General features: G+C 42.8%; 1 protein-coding gene across 2 annotated transcripts in view; it reads right to left on the bottom strand.

Annotated features, from left to right (window-relative positions):
• Positions 1–23892, bottom strand: part of znf407 (zinc finger protein 407) — a 152754-nt gene that overhangs the window by 115249 nt on the left and 13613 nt on the right. The gene's annotated exons all lie outside the window — the stretch shown is intronic.

Here is a 23892-nt window from a genome sequence, read left to right as displayed (position 1 = left end):
GTACCCTTCAAATTGCACTTTCTGTTCTTTTCCTTTTTTCCTCCTGCAGTTTGCCAATGTTCATCTTATACTGTCAGGATACCGCAGTCTTGCTGCATTAAATCTTTTTGCAGTTTGCAGAAAGATGTGTGGATGTGAAATTCTGTCATCAACAGTTAGACCATTTGGCCTTCGGTTGCTTCATTCTCCGCAGGTTCCAGTCAGAACCTGGAATCACCAAATGGAAATCTGCTGTATGAAAAGTGATTTTGCCTACAAGATGATGTTTGACTTTCGTCAGGGCAATATACCCCTTGTCTGCACAGCTTCACATTTGTCTGTGTGTATGTGTGCGGGGGTATGTCTGTGTGTATCTGTGTCTGATTCCAAGAGAACCGGAAAATAAAAGCAACAGAGATGATGGAGGTCAGAGCCCCCTTTCATGCTTACAATCATAGCAGAAACCCCATTGGGCGTGTAAAGCTGAGCTGAGCATCTGTCTGTCTCTTCTCTCCTTTCCTATCTACACACACACACACACACACACACACACACACACACACACACACACACACACGCACACACAGACAGGCCGAGATATAGACGTAACTACCCGCGCAGGCCTTCCCTTTCTTGCCTCTCCGTCCACCTGGCCGTTTGATGATGCCTCACTCGCTCATGACAACGCATCGATTTTACTTCTAGCCGCTGTGTAAGCCGTCCGCCTGGAGGAATCCATTAGGACCAAATAGTTCTCATCCTCTCATTGAGTGACAGCCATGACAGCCCCCCCACCCCCAATTGCCTCATTGCAGACTGACAGCTCTGCACTCAAACAGGCCTTTTTCACAGCAGCTCTAATAGTTTAAAACGCTTACCATTACCAGGCACAGACACATGGGGGCCAGATAGCGGCGGTCTGAGGCACTGTGTTTTTGGCAAGCCGGCCTCTAGTTGCAGCCTCAGCTCCTCCCCTCTCTTGCATGCTTGCATTCAGTGTTTCTATTCCCTATCATTTTCTAACGGCAGCTATCTGGAAAAGCTCTCATAAGAGGAAATCCTTGATCTTTCGAACAACCTGCCATACCTTTTCAGTAAAAAACAAACTGACATAAATACTACTATTTAGACCCTCCACCAGCGAGAGGTAAACCACTGACAGCTCTAACAGTGAGACATTTATTCGCCATTTTTGACCATGACCCCAAGGATCAGCTTACACCTTTGGCAAATTGTGCTTCCCAAGGCTACTACAGAAAATATGAATACTTGCTATGTGTGCAACAAGCCAGCAGTTGTCCTTTTCATAGAGTTTGAAGAGTATAATTTAATATAATGATTAAGGCGAGTGCGTATTACGTGTGAACTCCTTCATATCTGTGGTTGTGTGTGCACGAGCGGTGGTGAGGTGGCCAGTTTGCCACATTTAGAAGAGGCAGTCAGGTCTCCAGGGTTAAGGCCACATCACTTGGGTGATTGGGTACAGAGTTTGGGTGGGTATTGGTAAAAGTCTTCTTTTCTCACCCTTGTGAGCAAATGCTTGATGTTTCAGCATTGGGATACTCCGGGAGAGGTTTGTATGCTCTGTGAGCAGCAATCATATTTTTAAACCTAAAAAAGGAACCCCAGATGAAAAGGAAATTTAGAGGTTACTGCTATTCAGGCTCTGCCACGGAAAGTAAGAACCCAAAATCCACCTGGGTGAGATCTTTTTCACACACGGCAGGAAGAGGAGTTACTCAAAGGCCTTGTGAGATGTATACTTCTCCATATCAAACATTTAATCCTGTCCTGAAAGCTATATTAACAGTGCCAGTATAAAAGTCACACCTCTCACCCACTTCAGTGTGCTTTTACCTCAGGTGTGTGTCGCCTGGCTCTTACAAAAGGTTTCTGCCGCGCATGGTCTCCATCTCAACAGCCACTCAGGAGGAAAACGCATGACCTCACATAAAAATGACCCCGAGAGGAAATTCAAGTGCCATACACACACAAAAAAATATGCCCTAAAAGAGGAGGGGGCTCGGAATAAGTACGCGGTGATTAATTAGCTAATAATTAAGTCACGCGGTAATATGCATTTTTCAATTAATTAAACCTTGCCTTGCACCATAAATCAAGCGAAACTGTCATTGTTTCACAAATTAAATATATACATTTCCAAGCAATAATAGTGTTGATTGCAGCACTGCAGGGCTCATCAAGGGGGGGAAGCATGACATGTGTGTGGCAGGCACTGACTCAGTCCAATGCCCCAAAACCTTTGACAGGCCCACAAGTCAACGGCAGCCAACATCCCAGAGGCCTTTACCAGTCAGACTCCACGACACACGCCTCCTGCCTTCTGCACAGGACGTCGCCAATGTGTCTGAACAGCATTAGAGTCTATAGGAAAACGTATGTAATGTACACAGGTCGGTTACTTAGTATGTTTTTTACTGTAAGAGGAGTTTTTTTTTTCCTCCCTTCTTTCAGATACAGTTCATTGTTAAATGACAGACCATCGTGCATTTGGTAGGCCTGTTCAAGCAAAGTGACATAATATGTCTGTTTGCTTTCATTGCTCACAAAGGAAATTCATTACCTCACATTTACAAATGCAGAAGCCAATAGATGCAATCATTATCCAAAATATATTGTTTGTCACCAATGGCAAATGATGGTATATTTTTCTTCCCAATGGTTCAGACGTTAATTTGCTGAAACATGAAAATGACAAAAACAAAGACACGCACACACACACACACACACACACACACACACGCACCCACAGACGTATAAATTTGCAAGTGCCGTATGACACCCAGACGTATAATGAACAATATGAACCACTGCCATCATTATCCTACACAATGTATTTGTTATCACTGCTCCCATAATGAAGTGTCTGTTTGATGGTTAGTACAAAGTCCCATTGCTCAATTGCTTTTCATAAAATGGCATCAATATATCCATGTGGACACACACACACACACACACACACACGGACATGGAAACACAGAGTTCAGATGCAATTAATCAGAAATGAAATGCTTGCATGCACAGAGCCAAGTACAGCATTATGCTACATTTATTTTAGCTCTAAAACTGTTACCTTGCCCTATTCCTTTGTATTTAATAAGAAAAAAAATGTTAATCTTTAATTTTCCGTCCATTAATTATTACTACCTGTACAAAAGAAATCTAATATGCTATTGTAGCTTTTGCTTAGAGTGATTTCACCAACTGAAAAAAAAGCCTACAGTTTTTCTTTATTCCTTAACAATCCATTGTAGCTAATTAGTTAAAACCCAATCCTAAATTCAGCCGGTGTCTACAAGTTGCAGCCTGATCTTTTCACTCTCATTTTATACATGTCTAAGTTTTTTGAGGGAACTTGGTCTTGTCATAATCATTTTGCCCTTGGCTAGCATACTAATATGGCCTTGGGTTGGAATAAATTACTGCTCAGATTAGCAGGAAGGATGAAGAGGAGGTTTTATTTTTAGAAATTAGAATATTTGTTACATTATTAAAAGGGGGAACATCCTTTGATTCCTCTCTGGCTCTTTTTTTTTGTACCCCCACCCCCTTCTTCCTTACTGAGATAGTCCCCAAACTGCCTACCTGTGTAAAAACAGAAGTCTTCAGTGGACGTGAACATGGCTTAGGGACATAAAGCAGCATGTCTCTCTCTCCTGTAGCCTGGCGTCGTGCTCGGCACGCCACGCAAACTCTGAATTTACTGCCACAGCAAATTTCTCCCAACCCTGAACCCCCCCCCCAACTTTTCCCCAAACTACCACCCTCTCCCTCCCTGCCTTGCCTTCTACATTATTCAATCAAATCTTTTTTTTGTTGAGGGTATTAACGTGTGTGTTATTAATAGTGGATCGACAACTATATGCAAATGCAAACACACAAGCAAGGAAACGCTGGCCGAGGCTGATTAATAATCTTTGTGAAACCGCAGTGAATAAGTACCTCTTTAAAATGTGCTGAGGACCTTTACGCTCCTTTCAGTCTGAGTGACCACATCACACTCAATCCAGCCAGATTCAGGTGTATTTCCACTGACTAACATTGTTAGCTGTGGCAGTAACAATTAACTGACAAAGTCTGTTTGGTTGACCTATCAAGAGAGAGAGAGAGAGAGAGAGCGAGGGAAGAAAAAAAATACTTCACCTCACTAATGCTGTTTTCTCAAATGATTTTATGACAAGGGAGCAACAAGGCTGAAACAGGATTAGTCCACTCTGTCTGGATCCATTTAGCTAAAAATTGACCGTGTACTGATTTTATTTTAATCACAACAGACCATTTTAATTATTGCAGTAATTAGTAAAATATATGTGCCTTCACCTAATATTGATCTACATTGTCTGTACAGTTAGTGATGCAGAGGTCTAAGTATTGACCAACACCCCCCCACTACCTCCATCAGCACCCAACTTCCAACTACGCAAGCACACACACAATCCCTCTGACTAACCCCCCATGGCCCTTCGCTAACCCCTCCAGGGCTTTGATATCTCTCTCTGTAACACACTGATTCTCTCGTCTGCCTCCGGCTGCTTGGAGGGTTTCGGGGGGGGGTCACAGAAGTATATGTGTCTTTGTGTGTGTGTGATGTGTGTGTTGGGTGGGCTGTTTAGGCTGACGGGCCCTGAAGACGACAGATGACCAGCAGAGCGGAAGAAACTGCAGAACTGAATAACTCTTCCATCCACTCCGTCACGTCAGGAGGAATTCAGTGCTGCACGAGACACCCGGCCTAAGTGTTGTGACGCCTAATTACCACCAGCAGCAGCACCCAGCGGCACCTACGGGCAGAACGGCTCCTTCAGACGGACAGCGCTTTGTAGTTTCACACGCGCAAAGGGAAGAGAGGAAAAGAAACAGAGACGCCCATATGATGCCGATGGGGTGCGCGCATGTGTGTGTGTTAATGCGTGTGCTGGGATGTAGTTTGGTACAATGTGAGGTCTGTTTGAAGTCTGGAAGTTTTTGCTGTTTTTCTTCCTTATTTTCCTCACAAGAGTCGCTTTTCTGACTCACCAGAATCCTTCCATCTTTCCTTCTTTGTCTCCTTTGTTTTCTTTCCTCCCCTTCCCTCCACTGAAAGCGACACTTTGCCCTATTTTTGCCAGACAACACACCTTTAACTACATCTCTAAAGACTCAATGTGGCCCTCTTCCCTATGAACTGCTGTGCGGGTGGCAAAATGTGTGCGGGTCTCCTGCTTTGCAGTTTTTCATGTTTTATACTTGAATTGGCACAGTCGGCCAAGGGTTAGGGAAAACGTTAACCAAAAATATTTCTTGTGTAGTTTTAAAAAAATGCATTCATTTGTCCAAATTTCTGAAAACATGGCCTGTTTTTTATTTTAAAGGCTAGCCGTACTCCCGTATGACATGCGTACAAGATGTGGCATGTGTTAAGTGGTCAATGTGCATCATAGCCAAATGATTTGTTTTCGTGCTCTAAGGAACATTCCAGCAGAACCAGTCCTTTGCCATTAGTAATACAGCAAATACGATTTCACAGCATCCATTGAGTCCTTCACCAAGAATTTGTGTTGAGGCGTTCATGTAGGCTTGAACACGAGGAGCAGCAGGGCCATCACACTTTGGTCCATCTCATTTAGAGCTGGCATGCTTAATGCGGTCTCTCTCACTCTCTCTCGCTCTCACACACACACACACACACACACACACACACACACACACACACACACACACACACACACACACACACACACACACACACACACACACACACACACACACACACACACGCGTGTATGTACACTCATCCTGTGGGGAGGGGGTGTGTGCGGGAGCAGAGCGGGTGTTCCCTGGCGCACTAATCGGCATGACAGAAATAAAATAAAGAGAGTTGGACTCCGTCAAAACATGTATGGCCCCTTGAACAGAGCTAATAAAAGAGCTAAAGCTGCTTGTCCTTTCAGCTGAGGCTGCCTGATCACACACCAACAGTCACATTATCTTAATTCACAGGATTCTTTTAAGTGTCTCCTTAAACAACGGCGAGAACACTGCTTAGGAAAGACAAATGAGTTTACCAGTTTTAGCAGGGGTAAGTGCCTAAATCCAGTGCCATCGATCCCTATCTGGGTTATTATGAGGCTGTGAGCTGCCACTGGAGCTCTGCTGGTCGAAAAGGCTTAAAATATTACAGGCTAAAAGAGGGAGGAGAGGATGCGTTTGAGGCAAACCACCTCGTCCCCTGTGCTGGTCAATACCTGCAGGCGCCACGAGAAGGGCATTCACACATGCGAACGCTCGCAGCTGACGGTTCCGGCCACCCCTGTGCTGCTCACACAGGCACATGCGTATTGGTAAAGGGATGCCTTCAGAACCAACAGATTACCCTCTGACTCCACAGGCAAAATTGATTTTTTTCCCCCCCTTTCATCTTGTGCTTTTTTTTTTTTTTTTTTTGCAAGGAGGTGCTGGGCAGATTTTTAACCTAACAGTCTAACCTGGGTGTTAATGCACAAAGAAACATCATGTCCATTGATCCAGTGGTGCCGCCAGAGCGTCTTTAAATGTCTGAGGGGGGAAAACACAGGGGGGTTACGCTAAACTAGTGGGACCAGAGCCTTCATGTGGAAAATTATTTACAGCGCATTTAGCAGTGCTCTTTTTTTTTTTCCCAACTGAAGCCATCATTAACATTGGATAGGAAAAAAAAAACACCTCTTTGTATTAAACTGTGCTGCTGCCTCTTGTTTGGGCTTCACATATGGCACTTCTGTTCTATGTAGTGTTTCATATCACACACAAACTGATTCAGATTCAGCAGAAAGTTTGGCAAATACGCACTACCTGCAAGAGCGGGTAGGAGTAGGACAAAGAAACAACACTAACCCTCCAGTGTAGCACATCCTTTTTGCTAATTATTGCTAAAAAAAAAATAATAAAATAAAATAATAAGGATTAATAATACATTAAAAACAACCAGGAGAGAGGAAAAAAATCCCAGCCATAAAACATATGTATTTTTAATATGAATATCACTGAATCAATACCCTCAATTAGCAACACCAAGCAAATTGCCAAGCGAGGCGTAATTACTCGAAGGTCAGTAGGTATTATTCACAGTCACTTTAGTTTACCACATTAGAACGAGACAGTACGTCGGGCTAAAATTATAAATTCCATTCCCATATCTGTCCTTTTCTGATTTAGATGGATGAAGAATAATTAACTCCTAATTATTCAGATCACTTGAGGCACTTTCTGGATCCACAAAAGAGATGCAGTCGTGTCTGTCAGCCCACTTCAGCTGCTATCATTTGGAGCGATCCAACAACTTGACCAATGACAACGAGAAAAAAAATAAAATAATAAAATAAGGGGGGATCCGGGCTGCCTGTCTGTGTCGTCCCCTCCCCGCTAAACCACCACCACCGCACGAACCCCCTCCAGCTCCACCCGTTTCTACCTCAGAGGTTCTTAAGGAAGCACACTTCCTTTAAATTCACCCATATGCAAATTTTAAGATGTGATTTGCATTTTAAAGTATTTAACTCCCCATATTTATTGGGCTCTGAGGCCTTGCTGATCATTGATTTATGTGCTTCCGGCAATCATATTTCCATATTTTGTGTGGTTTTTAACGACAGTAATAATTCAAATATGCAAAAAGTTGTTCTTTGAACGATATCTTTAATTATATCCTCAAAGCATCATTCCTTTTCGCTCCTTTTTTTTCCACTTGCTAAGATTGTCTTTGAATAAAAGAGGCTGAGGAATCATAATTTGGAGTGCGCGATGAGACACTGACGGGCAAAACTCGGGTTACCTTGTGCACCGGGAGACGTCTTAGCATGTTTTGCCCATCTCCAAAGCCACAAACAGACTCGCGGTGCTCTGGTGTACAGGGACCCGTGTGACCTTGTCCCCAAAGCCCTTTATTAATGCTGACATTCTTTCACCACAAATCCAGTCTCAGATTGTGAAATTCGTCTCTTATGCTCAACCAAAAATAAAAAAAAACAACAAACCACACACACACACACACACACACACACACACACACACACACACACACACAAACACACACAAAAAAAAAAAAAGAAATAATGACAAGACCTTCCCCCTCTGTTTTGCCGCTAACACAGAAACTTTCTCTGTCACCTCTCCTTATTAGAGTTGTCAGAGTCGCCGCATGCTCTTATGAAAGCCGTCACCCTCCACATGATTAAAAGTGGCGGGTTCCCACCACCGTTTGGCCTATCAGCGTCACCGAGCAGCCGTCAAATGTGCATGCGGTCCTCCTTGGCCATATTCCCTTTGTCACCTCGGCACGCTGTTGAAACTTTTTAGAATAATAGCCCGCCTGTTCGTGAGCACGGCCGGCTAATATATCAGATTAGTGGTGTTTGGTTGCAAAAGAGGGGGAGAAAAAAAAAAGGGGGTGTTTCATTATCTTGTTCACTTGGTAGGCTGCATGCTGTGAGAGTCGATATGAAAATAGAGATTAATTTAACAAAGGAGCCTGCACATTAGGCCCCCTGACCATAATGAGCTGCACAATACCCTACTTCACTGAAAATTATGGTATTATCATGCTGCATGTCGGAATCCTGCAAATCAATATATGCCGAATTTAAAAGGCATTTAAGTCAAGACTATTAGAATTACTACCATTTATGCGTTAAATGTGAGGAATATGATCCACTTTCGCTTTGTGTGTATTTTGTGACCGTGCATCACTTTTTGCATCTGACTGTAAAACCTGAAACAAAACCTGTTTACAACAACACAGGTCTGCACATTTCCCCATTCTGTCTCCAGCTTTCTCTCCCTTTCTCTTACACACACAAACGCACGCACACACACATACACTCATGCACGCACACACACTTTTTTCTAACAAGAACACGAAAAAAAACCCTCAGTTACAACAGCAAGAATAACGCAGAATAATCACAATATTTATTTCCTGAAATTATACTTCAAAAATAAACAGCAAATGAATTCAAAAAACACATATTAGTAGCATCATAATTATTACTAATAATTACCATTATTACTGTAATATTTTTTTAATTATCTCCATCAAATACATCCAGCGTGGTTGATGGTTTTTACAGCGCTGCAGTTCTCTAAATGCAGGGATGCAGAGAGGCTGACTTCAGTACAAGCCAAACACATTAACACGGAGCCCCTTGGAGGATGCATTTCACCCCAATGTTTAACTATCACTGCCGAGTCTTGCACCGAGTGCACGCAACATATGTTAAAACACCCCCCCCCCCACCCGACACACACACACACACACACACACACACACACACACACACACACACACGAACACCACCCGAGACTCACTGGCACACCACCCTCCACCCCGCAATTAAGCTTTAAGCCTCACTTCAGATTTCTGCACGGTGGCTTTAAAACTGATCACTGCGGATCAGCGCTCTTATATTTAATTGATTTAATGTGATGCTTGTGTCTGTTACATACACATGGACAGACACAGGCTCTGCTCAGAAAGAGCACCCGAACTCTTGCAGTACACTTGTGCTTTCAGTGTTTGAAGAAATCACTGTGGGTGAATGCTTAAAAAATTTTTTTTTAAAGGTTCATGTTATATTTGGATATGCATTTAACACAGAAAATCATCTACTTATTTACACACTTGCACTTATACAGACCAGACACACGCAGGGCTGAAGCAGTGAGGAAGTTGAAATTAATTAATTTACAAAACTCTTAGATAAAAATCACAGAAGTATATGGCCAAACTGTGTGTGCAAACTCCTCCAACATCTGTTTTAGGTCCCACTAGTGAAACAAAGGTTTTTGTGGGGGTTTTTCCTCCCCGCTTTGTTTTTTTCCCCCCTTCCTATTTGGTAAAATTCTATATCAAGCAAATCAATTAGACCACGTTGAAAATCGCTCATCTGGTGTAGCAGAGCTGTGAAACAGAGTGTAAAACTATTCTCTCTCTCCCTCTCCAGAAAGGTTATCGCGTTGTATCTTATTGCCTTTACCTGCTCCTATTCACTGTGAACATGCACTGATTTGAATAAGCGCCGCTCCAGAGGCTCTCTTATCAGATCCCAGACGGGTGTGCCAACACAGCAGTATCAGGTACACACCATCTCTCTTTCTGCCTCTTCCCCAAAAAAAGAAAGAAAGAAAAACTTAAGAGAAGAAAAGGAAGAAAGCAAGAAGAAGAAGATGAGTTGCATCTGGGATCTGTTGTCTGATAACACGATCTGGCTATAATCACATCCAGGCTGGTTATGCAAAAGTGACCAAAAGAGGAAAGCAGTTAATCCTTCTTTGGAAATGATTCCTCTTTTCCGTATTTTCTTTTCTTTCTTTCTTTCTTTCATTTTTTTTAAATTTCTTTTATTTTGGCTTCTTTTCATATCCAAAATATATTTTCTACATCTGCCGACGTACAGACTCTTAATTTATTTCATGTGTAAAATACAAAAATATAATACACTGAATTTTTAAGTGGGGTATTATTAAAAAAATCATTATGTAGTGTGATAAAAACAAATTGTAGACCCGTTAATGTGCAACAATTACCCACCGAAGGCATTTTTTTAAAAATTTCATTTCATTAATAGCCTGCATGGGGACTTTTCTTTCTTACTGTACACAGCTAAAGGAATATAATTCCCCATAGATGAACTGGTTTCCAGTTCCATGTTGTTGTTTGCTTTTGCTCTATAAGGAGAAAACACTCGCTCGCTGAGGCATCAGTCAGGGCAAAGGGGGGTGGGGTGGGGGGTTAGCGAGCATAGTAGCAACATGACCTCAGAAAATGTATCCTCCTCGGGTAGGTTAAACACACACAAACACACTCGCTCACAAACAAACACGCACTGAGGCCATGCTCGTTTCCCCGGTCCTCTTAACAGGCTAACCTGCTCTCTTCATTAGGGTGCTGTGGGGACTTATCACTGTGTAGTCTTTGTCCTTGCTGTAATTGCCCTCTCGGCATGTCAGCTCCCACCCACCCAACACCATCATAAGCAGCCCCACACCCAGCCAGCCAAGCCAGCCGGCACAGCATCAGACCCCCTCGTGACAGGCCTGGTGAGACGGCGGTGCGGGAAGTCTCTCCTGAGACCTGCTGATCGGCCCCTGAGGTCCGCCGGTATACAGAGGCTTGTCCTAGTTAAAGCAGCACCGGCAGGGACACCCCCCCCAAACCCCCCCTCACCGACCAAACGCTACGTCTGCCCTGCCATAAGCCCAGCCTCTAACCTGACTCATTTACTGCTGCACCAACATCCAGATGTACTCTATCGTCTCAACAATGATATGTGGAAATGTTCTGCTAGCAAACTTTGTTCTTTTTCTTCAGTATGACTTGGGCAAGAGGTGGACAGTGAACTACATTTAAAGCCTTCACATTTCTCACACTTTAAGGCACGCACACATTTAATGAAGTGTTTAAGCTGCTTGTAAATGAGTCACTTCTGTCTATAACAATCTTTCACTTCATTATCCGACTTCCATCAGCTTCGGCATTGCAACTGTCTTTAAATGAAACCCCCCTTTTTTTGTTTCATCTCATAGGCATTCTGATTCTATCTTATTTAAAAATGACAAATATCAGTTGAAATAAATGAAGAAAGAGTTACACATCCGATCTTATCTTTTAACAAAGTGAACACACTCTCAACTGCATTGCTTTCATGCAAGGCATCCACATGTACCACACACCCAGCAGTCACATCTTGCAAATGAGCTCTGTGACTGTGGCTTTCTAGCAAGTTGAATGGCGCCATCTAATGTTCAATAAAAAGACCACAAGTCACACCGACGCCTGTTTCCTTTTGAGTTTAAACTGCATTCAAAGTAAGAAATTAGTTCTTTTTTGGGGGGGGAGGGGGGGTTGCTTGACGCCTATGTAGCCTATAAAAGTCCAAGCGATCTGATTTTTGCTGCAGGGCTTGGAAGGAAGCGGGCAGGCAGGCTTTGAAATGACCATAAAAGTGGGCAGAGTGAACCCCTTAATTTGAAATTTAACTGTAATAGACAACAAGCTATCAGTGTTGCAGCATAATTCTGACCTCTGTTTGTTTTGCTGAATATACAGAATAAATGAAAAAATGCTTCCTCTTCATACGGTGCGTTCCTCCTCATCACACTCAACGCTTTTTCTTTCTTTTTTTCCCCCCTTTGGGGTAATCGACGTGTCAGCGTTTTCACGGCTGGCTGCAGGGGTTCAGACCTACTCCTTTCCTCAGAGGGGTTCGGTGGTGCAGAGGTTAACACGGCACTGCGTTGGACAGAGCAAAGACACTGTAGCTGACATCGGGGTCTTCTACTTTCCTGGCCACATGTCCTCTCTTTTTACAACAGGCCTGACACTTGTGGATGCTGGACTGGGAGGGCAAGAACCCCACCACTACCACCTTACAAATTGTACTCCACAACATTATCCCTGTCACATGGTTGGGCACAGTTTGGTGGCAACTGTGTCGATGAGAAGATCTTCGCGGCAGCCGCAGAGCTTTAACCTAACCTCTCTGCCGCTTAGCACAACACCAGCTATCAGGGCCACGAAAGACGCGAGCGACCAAACAGCGAGACCTTAAAGATATGTGATGCGCAGTCTGACGTTTTAATAACTTTGTCGCACTGCATCTGTAAAGCAAACACATTAAAGTGGACACAGTGCCCCCCCTCATTAAACACACAGCAGTGTAAACCCTCCTCCACACTTGCATAAACACACACGTACACAAAGAAACTCATTGCCTTTCTGCATCCCTGCATCCATCGAACGGATGCCACCAGCAAGCCTTGGGAGTTTTTCTACGGGGGTGTTTTATGCATCCCACAGGGCTCGGAGACAGTGAGATGTGGCTATAGCACACAGAGGATCCCAGTCAAGGACACAGGCAGCATCACTCACTCCACCATTATTTCCTCATATTTAAAGCTGGGGAGGCGCAGGGGTTTACCTGGGGGACTGGAGCTGCACATGCAGAGGAGGGCAGGTGATTTCAGAGTCCGACGGGTGTGCTGGGGGACCGAAAGCTAAAGGAGACGCGTGGAAAGGAGAGAGAAAGGGAGAGGGAGTGACAGAGGGCTTTATATGTCAGGCCGGTGATACCAGCATTTTTATGGCCGAATATTTTTCCTCTTGTCAGAGCCGGATAAGGAATCACCATAAGGTTGGGGAGCATGAATATTGCCCTTGAGGGCCCACTGTGGCTGCTCCTGTTTATGGTTGACTAGCAATCAGCCACCGATTCAGGACCTCCAACCCCTCATCCATCCACGTCAGCAATTAATCAATTAAACGGGCAGCAGGGAGGAGTTTGATCGGCTAGGTGTGTTAATACAATAGCCTGTTAAGGCTGATGTAATTTCATCACTAATGTCACCCATTCATCACGGCTTATTATCTGGTTCGCATAGACAATGGTCAATATCACTTCATAAATCTGAGAATCATGGGGATCTTGTGATATTAAGCCCGAAGGATGCCACCAAATGATGGGCCGCAGAGCGTGAGGGCCAAATTTAACGAGAAAGGCTGCTGAAACAAGTGTTCAACATAATGTGACGGATTACACACGAGGGCTACAGACTTTTTATGTAATCCCTGAGCAGAAAATAGAACTGTTATTATGAAGACCAAGGCAAACAAATGCCATCTGAGACTACTGCTGGTTTGATAATATACAGATCGCATAACTGTCCCCGCTCTAGGACTTGTTAGTGTGGAATGTAATTTATGCAATGTCGGATTAATCTGAAAGGGTTAAAAATAATAAAAAAAATTAAACCCCACCATGGTCCCAGCTGGTTCCGAGACTTACGAGGAAACCGCAAGCACAGAGATATCATGCCTGTTTAAAATCACGGTGCCATATCAATAGGCTTTTATCATAGCAGAAAAAAGGCGAGTTGGTGTGTGTGTGGATGACAAATGTGTAAATAGCTGGTAGCATGTGGGCGGAGGCCCTGTCCGCATGTGTGCCTGGCATGAGCGCGTGTGGGCCAGACCACATGTGATACCCAAAGTGAGAGCGGGATTTGGCGTACCGGTGGATATGAAGCCTTCTATCCCTAACAATGTTTTTTGGACTCGAGCCGCTGACAGCTGACAGTTTGTGCTAGTACTTCATAACTTTAAATGTCACTATTTTCAGGGCCAAAATATTTGAAAACTTACAACTCAGTGCTTCTTGGAGAATTGAGTTGAAGCAAGGGTAGAAACAGGCTAGGCCATTACATCAGGTTAATGTAATGTATTGCAATGTCACAGCAGTATTCCAGAGCTTTTATAGCTCTTACCAACACTGCAGCGTTTGATGCATGTCTTGTTACTCACTGTGGATTTGCAAGGCTCACCGAGCCACCGTGGTAATGGGCTGTACAGATGAACCCGATTTGACCTAACAACTGATTTTAATCTATGGATAATTGTTTGGAATCTGATCAAGCTGTTTCATTAGACTTAAGGGTTTAGCTCAGACAGGCAGCAGTGTTGATTCATTCTACAATAAATAGAGTTTGTAATCAAAGAAGCTACATCATATCCATCATATCAGTTGGACAGCACTGACTGGCCCGCATCCAACACTTAACAGAAGACCAATACCTGCCCTGCACATCGGTCTAATGCTACTAACAGCTTCAGTCAGACAAAAAGAGCTTCTCTTCCACCCAAGCCAACATTTCCCCAGCACTCCCAGCAGGTACATCAGTTCAATTATGATGATGGCAATGACTGATTGCATTTTACGTCTCCCCTGTTCCCTCAATAAGTCTGGCCATCACATGCAGAGAGAGCGAGAGAGACGGATGAGAAGAAGGAGAGGAAAAAAGAGAGACAGAGACAGAGATAGCGGCGTCATCCTCGGTGAGCTACAAACATCCCAGATGCCAGTCTCCGGGACGGTATCAAACATCTTGGTGGCGGACTCGCCATGAAAATAATCTATACCTACAGGAAGTCAATTAAAAAGTGCCAGGGGAGATTAAGAGCAGCGTGACGGCTTTTCGTCAGGCCACCGGTTTGTCTAGGAGAACCAGCGTGTCGCGTCACTACCTTGTGAGTGAGTGGAAGGTAAAGTGTGCGCGTGACGGTAGTAAAGACGTGTTGGGAAAGCGAGCGGCAGCGGAGGAAAAGGAGAGCGTTGCCGAACACCCTTAAAAGCCCCCTCATGAATATTAAAAAGGCCTTTGGCAGTCGGCAGCTCTGCCACAAGTTTGCAAACCAGCATAATGTGTCTGTTTGCGCTGAGAAAGGCTCAGTCCGGATATCAATTAAATCAAGCTTTGTCAGTCTGATGGCCCTCTCAATGGAGGGACAGCCCATTCCCCTCTACACATCAGCTCAGCTTTGTGTCAACCATTCATCTCTCATCCTCCCCTCCGCTTCCTCCTCTCTCCCACTTGCCATCTTTATCAGCCTTGACGCACGCTCCCTCTCTCCCTCTCTCCCTCTCTCTCCTCCTTCTCTCCTTTGCTCTCTCTCTCTCTCCGTCTCTCAAGCAGCCGGTAACTGAATGCACAAATTACTCTCCCCTCCACCTTTAACTCCCACTAAATCTTTCCCCTTTTCCACTTTGCTGAGCTGGGATATTTTATTCCTCCATCAAATATGCATCCCATTAATTAAGTTAAATTACTCCTGACTGCCAAATATCCCCTGCCCCGATGGGTGTCAACACAGAAATGCATGACTGTGAACCTGCAATGACACGGCCCCAACACTTAAACATGAGTTACAGCCTTTTCCAGCTCCATCCACGGGCAGATTACCAGACACTTTGGGCTCCTGGAATTAAGCGCCCGTTCGCTCCTTTCCCCCCCTCCTCCTCCACCCAGCTTTTTAATAAGTGCACAATGGATGACACTCGCACTTCTGACAATGAGAGGACTGATATTTTAATTACACCCCTTTTTTCATCTGCCTTCCTCTTCATCTTTTAATTGCTGTTGTTAATCACTCATTAACTTCCTTCTCTCTATTTTTCCCCTCCTCCTACAATATACCTATGACATGATTAGCTCTATAGAATGGATTGTTCAGCAACATTTTTTTTGAATAATTTATCAACTTTTCAGGATAAAGTTTGAACCTCCTTTGTCCCAGTTTGTGGCGAAAGGATTAAAACTTATCGTGCTCGTGCTTCCTAACTAACAGAGCGTCTGTTTGCTGCTATCGCTCTTTAGAAGGTAAATTAAAAGTGTAAAAAACGCTACCATGAAAGGGGTCTTGTGAGACCAAAGTTAGTCTACTTCTCTTCATTTTTGCCCTGCAAGTTAAGATTTAGCAAAAACAAAGTGATGAAAAAAAAGAAGAAGAAAAAAACTGAGAAAGGGCTGAGACCACAACAAGTTTAATGTTTTAGGAAAGAAGCTGCATGCGCCTCTTAACTTAGCCGGTCCTCAAGAGTTGTATAACTCACAATCATACGCTTATGTGCTGTGCTGGCTGCTTAGCTTAACTACTGATGTTGCCGTTTAAGTGTCTGAGCCCAATGTTTGTTTTGGTTTGCGTTTGATTAAAGGGAAATGGTTTGATTATGAAGCCCCGAGGCCCCTGTTGTGGACCCGCTAAAGAATATGAGATTGTTATTAAAACCTAATAGGACTGATATGCTGACAGAGATTTCTCTCTTTGTCTCTCGCGCTCAGAGATGCTGAGTGGGGTCCCAATCCGAACTCTTCAAAAGCATCCTTTCGCCAACGTGAGACTAACCGAGAAAACAGACTTTGTCTTCCGTGAGCAACTGCACTCGTGTTAATTTGAAGTGAAAATTTAATAGCATTTGTTGCCTTTCTGCTGAGCGTGAGGCTCCACCACACAAAACCAACTGATGAAGCTGCACGCCTGTTGGCACCTCACCTCGGAGATACCTGTGAGGACACGTCACTAGCAAGGAAGTAGGAATCTGACAGTTCACTAGAAAAAGTGTGAAGCTGTACACCGGTGGATTTATACTGATGCATCGACGCTGTCTACATTTTGCTCTCCCTCCTGCTCTTTTCTTTTTTTTTTCTGTGTGTGCACATGTGCCTGCGCAAGAGTGTGTTTCTATTGCAAAAAACATTAATTTTACAAACATCAGCCCAAGGCTACTAAACACATCCAATCCATTATGCTGCGCTTTATCGTGTTATGGGGGGTAACGGGCTGTAAAGCTGTCTCGGTCATAAAGAGCGATCGCGGAGTGTCGAGTCAAACCAGAACGCAGAGCTCTCCGAGCCATACGCAGGCCTCGTTATCATCAGAACAGCTCCGTCACATACTTAACCTTTCCAGACCAGACTTTCTGCATTATTTTCCAAATGACCTTTAGCGTTACTTATTTCATTTCCGATAATGGCACACTAAATTTAGTTAAATGCATCAGAGCAAAATGTGTTTATTTTGGTGGAGGGGTCTACACTGACTGACAAGGACCGTGTTCCCAGAGTGAGACACTAAAGTGTCCGGAGCGGTAAACAGCAGTACATCTTCCTGATGGGAGCAAGTGCCAGGCTCCGTGCATGATGAGCAGAAATCTTAGCAGATTCATCAAGTAAGTAGGTCATAGGAATTGAGATAAGGAATACATAAAACAGATATATGAATATGTGGCTGTCGCTTTATCCACGCAGATGTTCATGGATCTACTGGAGGGTCAAGGTCAGTACACTAGCTTCTAGGTGTGACACTAATATTAATGAAGCACATTCAAATACAAAAAAAAAAGATTAGTAATGTGCTTTCAGATGTTCATGCTTTATTTTTCTAATTCTCTTACTTAAAGTGCATCGAGTTGCATATTTACAAGCATCTGAAGGCTGCAAACGAAGCCAATGAAATATGCAAACACTAAAGGCTTATTGTTCTGTGCTAATAAATTCAAAATTCCTGCTTACAGTTCCTGCCAACATGCGGTGCACACTCTTGGTCTAAATCATTAAGGGCACAATGAGTTTTGAAAAGGTCTAACTCTAACACAAATACATAGCTATCCTGGAGCTGTTTTATCACACAACACAATCCCTCAGCAGCCTGCGAGGAGCAGCGTGCTTCACGCCCTTGCTGTACGGGCGGAGGGGCTGGGGTGGAGGGATCTTAGCAAAATCGCTAATGTACGTGATGATTAAGTGTAACTCAAATACCGAGCGTGTTGTTCGTAGGCCTGACAGGCAGTAATTTGGTGTATTATATTCTCCGGTTTTAATTGCACGCCACCAACGTGTCCCCGTGACACGTTATGAAGCGATGATGTACAATTATTTCAGGGCGGCGGGAGATCAGCGGAGTGACATTATAATCATCCTCATAGGGATCCTTCCCTTCATCTGCAACAACCATTAATGTTTAAATGGAGAAGAAGGAAAAAAAAAAAACATAAAAATAGTTCTCAGGGAGTTCTAACCAGAATCTGTTTGAGGATTATAGAGAATCACTTCAGGGGAGAAGGAGAGGGGTGTGGATAGACAATAGAGGGGCTGAGTTAAGTGACGGCTTTCTCTGGATAAGCAGCAAGCTAAGATGCTCCTCCACTGTCACTGCCAGGCCTCACACTACTCATACAGGCCCGGGCATTAAGGCACATTACAGCGGATGAGCCACGCAGGGCGGAACTGATGGGCTATTCTGGGAACAGACCAGACAATCTCACAAGACAGGGGGGACATAAAAACCCTGACATGAGCCAACCCCATCCTGTTAACAGTCAAATCACACAGACACACACACACACACACGCAAACACCCGACATGAAAACATGACTATATATACTCCAACGCTAAGTCAAGAAAACTGGAGGGGAGGGAGGGAGAAACACAATCCAGCCTCCTCTACAGTGAAGACAAACTTTAAGCGTGCTGTAAACTTTTTGTGTTGCAAGAAAGAAACTTTTTCTTTTTTGGGGGGGGTCAAATTCCTGAAGTGACACTAGCAAACAGGCAGCTTATGACCCACGATCATAAAACTGCAGTCCACAAGAGGACAATCCATGTCCATGATGGTGTTAATACTTCTAAGGCCTGGGCTGAGATATTAAACCAATGCCTCAAAGCATTTAGACTGTTTATGCATAATTTAACACCTACAACAGCATTGGATCTCCATTGCATCTTTGGGGAGGACAAGAGAGCGGGAGGGTGAAAATGCTGAATCCACGGCCTTTCTGTTAGATGATGGAGGAGAGGAGGAGGAGGAGGAGGAAGCTCATTAAGTGGCCAAGCCCCAATGTGGACAAAACATGCCAGGAGGAAATGCAACAATCTGCCATCTTGCATGCTCCGAGGTTTTTTTTAACCAATTAAATATGAGAAATCTTATCTCTCATGCTAATAGCAAATATGTGCTTTTCTGCTTTTTTTTTTTTTTTTTTTTTTTTTTAAACACCTTAAGAGATCTTTATAGCAAAGTTTATACAGATGGGTCTTTAAAATAAAAATAAAAAAATCTGTTTATATGAGCAGACAAACAGATGTGGGGAGGGCAGAAGAACTGGCGAGGCAGAAAGCCTATAAAGTGGTCGGGATGATGAGCGCGGCACTGACCAGCACACTCAGGTTTGACTGGCAGCATGGTCAAGGGTTCCAATCTGTCTTGGCCTCGCATTTGCATTTGTTAATTAAATGCCACAACAATATGATCTTTAACTATCAACAACTTCCCTGCCCCACCCCCGCTTCGGAAAAGAAAGCGGCGGCAGGCGAGTTGAAGCTAAAGTGAGGTGGACAGCCGAGGTGCAGCACGTCCACTCGATCACAGAGTCAGAGCTGGGGTAAACGTTCCAGTCTGAAAGTTTAACAAGGAAGCGCAGCAATCGATGTGAGTGAGGAGGAAAGAGAGGGGTTTTTTGTTTGTTTTTTTGTAAGGAAAGAAAAAGCCCAAGAACAATGTGCTGAGCTTAAACAAAATGGCAATAAACCTAACTCAGGAATCTGTGCCACATGGATGCAAGTGTAAAATAAACTGATACAACTAGAATTAGATAGATAGTAAAAGAAAAACAGGACCCTAACTGAGTGTTGCGTTAATTGACATGATAAACTGCGATAACACAACCACACGAAAGACACAAAAAATAAAAAAATTCCCCCCTAAACTAACGTATTTGGTTAATCAAAAAAGTTGGCTCGTCGAGAAAGCAGAGCTTAATCGCGCTATAATCTCACTTTTTCTAGGTCACCCGAAACAAAACGGGTAATCACATTACACATTACACCTGAAACACAGTCATCCATTAGTAGCGTGCTTTGGATCCAGATTAAAGGACATATCATGAAATGTGAAAAGTTTGGGAAGGGGGAGCAGGTTATGTGAATGTATGGCTCTGGCCTTAATGAGGGTGTGTCTGTGGGTTTCTTTGTGTTTGCTGCTCTTTAGTCAAGACGAGGGATGGCCCGGTGATCAGTCAGTACTGAAAGCACACACAGGGGCCGATTTGTCACCAGTGGCTGGCACTGGCAGCACATAGCTCCTCCATCTGCATGATTTGTGAAACCAGAGGCCGTATTTAGTAGTTCCATTTAAAGGCATATTGGAGAACCGTTCTGTACGTATATGTGTATGCTTTATCGTGCGCGTGCATGGGTGTGTGTGTATGTAAAGTCAGACACTTGGTCAAAGCGCAGCACATTTGCAGCACTTGGGAGAGAGGAGGGTTTTTCAGCTGGAGGGCTTGTGAAACATGAGACTTTCCTCTCATTAAAGGAGAAGCTGTGTTTAAACCAAAGCTTGTTTGCTCCTGCTGTAATATGTTTGCGAACATCAGCGGGAGCAAATAAACACATTTGCTCCGCTCGGCTTTAGAAGAACAACAACAACAACAAAAAAAAGTCGGCCTGTGACTGAACTAAACGGAACGGTTTATACAGAATCACACAGAGGGAGAAACTAATAACGCTGCATATGTCTTCATCTTAGCGAACGTGCAGCCGCAGAAGCTCGACGGGAACAAAGCCGGAAATCCCACAATTTATTGTATTCCCCGTCTGCATGTTAAACAGCTTAACACGTCCATCTGAACATGGCACGGCAATGAGGAGGTCTACCACGGGAATGAAAGGAGCTGAGCGCAACATATGGTCTACATGTAGGGGGTAGACGGTAGTGCAATAATAACTGTACTCTTGCACTACTGGGTATTTGTGGGCTGGTGGTTACCTACATAAACTTCCAATTAGGATTATTTGTACAGAAGAGAAGGCGAAATAAATGGATAGTTAAAAAGCAGCAATACAATTGTCTTTTAAGGACTGGGAAACACTGGAGTAAGTGGATTCACATGTTAAGGGATGGTACGCACCAAAATGAAATATATGTGTTATTAATTTCTTTTTCAGCCTGTCCTGTATAATAGAAGCAAACGGCGCTTGCCTGGTGGTGCTCAAAGTGACAACAGAATACATTTGAACCCAGCCCTAATGTTGCTTTCCAGAAATCAAGACCCAGCTACTCACAAAAATTAAATAAATCTGCAAACCTTGGTGTGAAAAGTTTGATGTAGAAACCATTTTCTTTTTGCCAAACTACACCTGGCAACCATATCACAAAACAGAGGGATGTAACACTTTATAATAACATGATTAATAAATGGTAAACTGATAAGATATATAATTTTAGTTATTGCAAACTAAAGTTTATAATTATAAAACAATATTTAACAATCTTGACAAACCTGAAGTTATAACTAACATTATATTTAGTAATTATAACATTAATTAGAATTACTAACGATAATGAATAATTAATTAAAATGATTCACGTTAAATAATCATTACTATAGTATGATTTATGTTCATATTATTTACACACTGGCCATTTTATTAGGTACATCTGTTCAACTGTTCGTTTATGCCTAATCAGCAGCAACTCAGTAAAATTAGGTTTATAGACATGGTCAAGACAGCCTGCTGGAGTTCAAGCCAAGCATCAGAATGAAGAAGAAAGGTGACTTAAGTGGGTTTGACAGTGATGTGGTTGTCTGGTCTGAATATTTTAGAAACGTCTGATCTACTGGGACTTTAACAGGGAATAGTCCAAAAGAAAAAAAGAAACGGGGGGGGGGGGGGCACAAGAGAAAATGCCTTGTTTATGTCAGAGGTCAGAGGAGAAGCAAAAGCATGGATTCATCCTGCTTTGTACCAAAGGATCAGGCTGGTTTTGGTGGTGGGGGATGTGCTTAGGCCTCTTACAACCAACTAAGCATTGTGTAAAATGCCATATTAGACCCAAATATTGTTGCTGACCATGATTTCAAGTTTTTATTGCTGATCTGTAACTGTGTCCTGAGTCTGAGGGCACCAAATGCTGCCGTTTAGTAGAAGTTGTTGCAACATAGAAAAATGCATGTTTCTTTCATTTTCTGAAAAGACTTTGTGAACTAACTAAAAATACTGGCAACCACCAGTGCTGCCTTTCAGCCTCCTAATAGACACACCTTTGGTATCAATTTGAAAATCCTAAGTGGCTTCCTTCTTGAGTAATCGATTTCACAGGATTTTCAGAAAACTTGACCTATGAGATTTGAACTCATCCAAGATTTAATTAGATACACTATGGTATCAATTTGAAGCTCCTACATCACTTTGTTCTCGAGTTATCACATTTACAAACCTAGGTGTCCAAGCTGCCTGTCCAGCGGGATGATGACAATACCCCAACAGCCTTTTACAGCTGAGGGGTCATAAAAACCAGAACGAAAAAAAATAAATCAGAGGAAGTTTTATTATTTGTTTGTTTAGTAAAGTTTTTATGACATATGAGGCACTGATAGACAGCTATGTTGACAGTCTGGATGTCTATAAGACTGTGAGTGAATTGCTTTCAAAAGGTTCTGTGTTTTTATTGTAATACCTGTATGGATTTACCTAAATCTTGCATCCATTTATATGACCCCAATAATAAAATTTAACATAATAGTAATTTAACTAACACTGAAACTAATAAATACTAAATTAAAACTAAACGTTTTCTAAAAACAGTGAAAGACACAGGACACCAACCACAGTCTCAAAGCTCATAGCCTTCTAGATTTCCTAGTTTTGCATTATTTGATTAAGTATAAAGTTATCTGTAAAAATTAATTAAAGTTTAAATATTCATTACACAGACTTTATCAACCATATACAAAGACTTTTGAACATCAGTTTCAACTTTACATTAAACACCCAGTTAATGCTTGTTAATGGTTTATTAAACACCTTTTAACCAATCAGTAAATACTAATAATCCTGCCATTGTTGAACTAAATTCAAGATTAATTAAACATTATTTACCATTTATTAATCCATTCATTTTTAACCATTTATTAAAGATAATAATGTTATCAAAGCATGCATCTACCGCTTTGAAAAGGCCGAACATGACAGGATGCAAACATAAAGCTGGCCACCCTCAGCCAAGCTGTAACATTAGGTACCATTCTTCCTGTGGTTGGAGGGTGTAGCTTGGCTGAAAGAAAATTATTTGTACCCAAAAGTGCTGAAAAAAAAAAGCAGAATTTGCCATATTTTTGAGTAACTTGAGCCAATATTTCTGGAATAAGAAGACATCGCTGCTCAGATTTTCAGGTGTTTTTTGTTTTGTTTTGTCTTTTGGTGTTGTTGCCACTATGAGCGTCACAAGACCACCACATAGCATCCAGTACAAGAAATAAATACAAGAAAACTGCCTTCACCTTGTTTCGGTTATTTTGCACCGCTGCCATTTTTTTGTAAATAGTGAATGCCTTTACATTGCTCAGTTTACTGTCTTATTAAATAGCAGCATATGGATTTGGGTTTTTAAACAGAACATTAGGGCATCAAATGGACAGCAATGTTCTCAAAAGGCAAACTAATCACAATCTGTGGACGTGTGTGACAGATAAGTATAAAAAGCTGTCTGCATCACATTAGCAAATGAAGCAAACCCGTGCCACGTCTCTTATTATGACCAGGCAGGG

This window comes from Oreochromis aureus, linkage group 11 (assembly GCF_013358895.1).
Source record: "Oreochromis aureus strain Israel breed Guangdong linkage group 11, ZZ_aureus, whole genome shotgun sequence".
Lineage (NCBI taxonomy): Eukaryota > Metazoa > Chordata > Actinopteri > Cichliformes > Cichlidae > Oreochromis > Oreochromis aureus.
This window is presented reverse-complemented; position numbering and strand designations above follow the sequence as displayed.